The sequence below is a fragment of the Typopeltis vanoorti genome, chromosome 2, assembly GCF_054136105.1.
Source record: "Typopeltis vanoorti isolate ZY-2024b chromosome 2, IOZ_Tvanoo_1.0, whole genome shotgun sequence".
NCBI lineage: Eukaryota > Metazoa > Arthropoda > Arachnida > Uropygi > Thelyphonidae > Typopeltis > Typopeltis vanoorti.
The window spans coordinates 147303197-147307525 of record NC_143550.1 but is presented as its reverse complement, the minus strand read 5'-3'; the positions used below and the strand labels follow the sequence as shown (position 1 = coordinate 147307525).

The following is a 4329-nucleotide window of genomic DNA, read 5'->3' as shown; positions in this document are numbered from 1 at the left end:
GAACCAAGTAAAATTATATGTAAGATTAAGATTTATCCACATCTACAGACATTAAATTTAATATTTCTTGGCAGTGTACAGCTAAGAGCTTGTTTATTTTTAATGAAATTTCACAACAATAAATATTTTCAAGCATTCTCACTTGGTAAATATAAAATTACCCTGGAAAACATTCATTATTGGTTATTTATGCAATCACATTCTAGTCTAAATTCATAGGACATACACAAATGAAACTGTTACATCTTCTGATTTTAAAGTAACCCCTCTCTCTCTCTCTCCAATATATACAACACATGCACACACGAACACTTCAACTAACCAAATATGTCTTGCAAAACACTCCTAACATTAAGATTTTAGAATTCCAGTGGCATTCAAAGAATTAATGGATAATTAAGACATTTACTTAGTCAGAAAAAAAAATAATAAATTCAGAAAATAAGTACTTCTCAGTGATTTTCAAATACAACATTAATAATAATTATACATGTTCAACAAACATGGAATTATCTGAAAATTAAAAAAAAAAAATGCTTGGTAATCAAGGTTTTACTATTAGCCATTTATGATCCCACTATTACTGGCATTACAAATGTTACTAACTGGATTACTCTGTGGCGGTGTTGGTTGCAACTTTTTCTTGAAAACGCCACTATTTACAGTAGAATGCTGCATTTTCTTTTCTTTTTTCTTGGGAGCACTGTTAATATTTGTGGAATCGTATGGCGATGAATTACTTATACCTTTTGATTCGCACGTTTGATGTCCATCTGTATCTTCCTCTTCAAATGTGTCCACATCTATGAAAATATCATCTGTAGATTTATTTTCTTGTTTTCCTAGGAGAGAAAGGCGAACAGCTTGTCGCTGTTCATCAGTGTGTTTAGGGCATTTGTGAGAACGAGTGCACAATTTTTTTGTATGTTCCGATATTACCCCACATATTTGCTTAAATAAAGCTTTTTTTTCTTCAAATGACATTGTCTCATAATTTGTAACTACGGAACTTGTTTCGGAATTTGCATTACGTCCGGCTTGATTATCTCCCTGTTTGCCTCTTACTTTTGAAGTTTTACGAAGTGAATTATTGTCTTTTCTCTTCTTTGTAGTCCTTTTTTCAGTACCATATTTTCGATCACTGTCGCTATCACAGTCATCCCCGTCGCTATCGGTTTTCCCACTATTAGCTATTCTTTTATTCGCAAGTCTTGAACTATTTCTTCCCATTCCCATGCATTTTTCTAGGTGAGGAGCAAAACGGGAAGCCGCCAAGCTGCGTTGACAATTAAGACATACACATTCGAACTGTTTTTTTAAAGGCATCTGACCAAAAATGTCAAGGCCTATTTCGTCTACTATTTCGTATTTCTTGTCATCGTCGGGAGGCTCATCCAAAAATGATATTCCCAATTTAACAGCTCTATGCACTTCAAAACACACGCCGAGAATGACTTCGTCCGTAATTTCTTTTAATACATCAGAACTCATAGGATCCAATTCATCTTCGGTCATTGTTTGAAGTATACGGGTAGGAGAGCCGTCAAGAATAGGCTGCAGCATTTCAACCTAGATTCAAATACCTCTTCATACGATACACTTCACAGAAAATTCCTAAAATTTGTTCACTTGGAATAAAAATGAAACGCACAGTCCACAGAACAAAAGCAGAATTTTGAGAGTAACAAAGAACACGGTAACACACGAGTAGTAGACGCTCGATTTCACGTGCCTGTCATCCTATAAACGGTAGTCTGAGAATCGAGAATTATAATAAATTATGCATTACTTGAAGAGGTTGTATTTACATGAATATTATTTTTCTTTTATAATACAGACTAAATACATTAATGAGCGACATATAACTAACTGAACGTATATTTATATTTTTTCCCTCTCATGAAACGGATACAAAAGTCAGCTTGTTACTGACAGTACAACAGCTGATCAATGCTACCACGGTTATGTCCATAGTAAACCTCTAACACGAGGTGTCGCTTCCGCATGCAACGATATTACACTCAATATAAAACTATTTTCAATTAATATATATATATAAAGTAATTTCAATTAAAATTTATACCCTTTTAAAAAACAGCGATATTAAATTCACGGTACAGCAACAAAACGAGAGTAAATTTTCAGTTTAGCATATCTGGGAAATTTGAAAACTCAAAGGAATTAATAGCATATTGTATCTATAATGAATCCCACGGTGACTCCTTGGAGGTGATATAATAATAATTAATAGTAATAATTTTTTAATGATCTGAAAATATTTACATGTATACAATAAACGTCTTAAGTGACAATCCAACATATTATTTTGTAAAGTGCTGCAGATTATGGTTTATTTTCCACATCAGATTTCTATAAAAATCAACGCTGTGGTGTGCAAACGCCACATTCATAGAGCTACACAAGCTCTATTTCATTTATTTATTTTTTAAAGCAACAAAAAAAGTGAATAATTTTTATTATTAAAATTATGATTATATATTATACATTTACAAAACATATTGTTCTTTTTTTTATGAGTCTGTGGACTCCCTGGAGGTATAAAGATAATAATAATAATAATTATTATTATTTTTATGAGTTTACAAAACATATTTGTTCTGTTTTTTTTAACAATGAATTTCATACAAGTTTTCCCCTTTTTTGTATAATGTATTAATATTAGTTATGTAGATGGTAATTTATAGTTGAATGAGATACATTTCTTAACAGTATTTTTAGAATAACAACAAATTATATATATTTTACATTTTTTTTTGTTTGTTTTTAATGTATTTTTAAGCGCCGTAACTACAGGACTTCAGTATAATAAATGGATTTTGTTTTTCCTTTGTGTTGATCTCGGTTGAGATGTAATGTGTCAGCTTGCATCCTCGAAGCGTTTTAGTGTTATTGTGTTATTATATTATATTACATTATATTATATAACTCTGTAGTGTTATTGTTTAATTGGTTTGATTGCTGTGTTGGAAGTAGGTTGATGTTTGAGAGGTCCGATCAAAGTAAAATTGCTGATATATTCTGGTGTTTAGTAGCCAACTCAGGATTTAATCTTGGGGGGGGGGGGTGAGCCCGAGTTGAGTAGACGATTTGAGAATACACACTACACTTCGCATACGACCTATGACTGAGCATCTGTAATGATCGTTAATTCATAAGTAGTATAGAAATAGAAGACACGACACAACATAAATTAACAAAAATGAATTTTAATTAGGAAAAGATTTCTGGAAAATTTTCTAGTTTTTTTTCCTTTTTCTTTGGGGGGATAGGGTCCCCCTTTTCCCCCCCGCTCTGGGTGCGCCACTACTGGTGTTATTACATCTGTCTGAAAGTTCACATTCATTTTTTGTTGTTGTCTTCTTTTTGATCTAAGTAGGAGTCTTTTTTTTCCAGTGTAGGAGTCTTTTTTTTCCAGTGTAGGAGTCTTTTTTTTCCACTGTAGCAGCCTAGCTTTTGATTTGTATCGACTTTGAAGTTTGTGACTTCCTCAAGAATATCTTAGCATCCTGATCCACAAAAAAATGGTAATTTTTTTGTTTTTTTTTTGTTTTTGCTCTTCTTGCTTTGTATAACATATTCTGGTTGAATGGTGTTAAATATTCAGATGGGAAGATTGATGTATAATCTTGCAATGCGTTCAAGTCCTTGGCAACTATTTTTTTTCTTTCTTTTTCTTTAGTCTGCTGGCTTTTATGAGATTGTCTCTTGTGGACTTGCTTGTGAGATGAACTATGACTGGTGCGGGCGCGATAAGCCTTGTTTTTCGCTCTTCCTGGAAATCCTTCGTGGTCTTCTTTTTGATCTAAGTAGGAGTCTTTTTTTTTCACTGTGGCAGCCTGAGATGCAGATAATGCAAAGTCGGGGAGAGTTATCAGGAGTAGAGCGGATGCTGTAGCTTTGCAAGAGGACTTGAATACACTGGCTGAATGGGTAAATGAATGGGGATAATGTCAATTCAATGTTTCAAAGTGTAAGGTTTTGAATTTTGGGAAGCAGAGATGAGATGTAAAGTACACAATCGGTGGAAATATCTTGGAAGAGGTCGAGGAGATGAGAGATCTGGGAGTGATTTTAGACAAGGACCTGAACTTTTGGGGACATGTTATTAAAATTGTGAAGACAACACAGCGGATAATGGGAATGATGCGATCACTTGTAGAAGTAAGGATGTTATGGTTCCTTTGTATAAGGCTTTGATAAGACCACATATGGATTACTGTGCACAGATCTGGTCACCTGGTTTTCAAAAAGATGAAAATGCATTGGAAAAAGTTCAGAGGCGATTGACTAAGGTGGTTTCTGGTCTCT

General features: G+C 33.6%; 1 pseudogene; it reads right to left on the bottom strand.

The window, feature by feature from the left end:
• Window positions 1-406: 406 nt before the first annotated feature.
• On the bottom strand, window positions 407-1847 carry LOC150109512 (ataxin-7-like protein 3 pseudogene; annotated as a pseudogene).
• Window positions 1848-4329: the final 2482 nt, after the last annotated feature.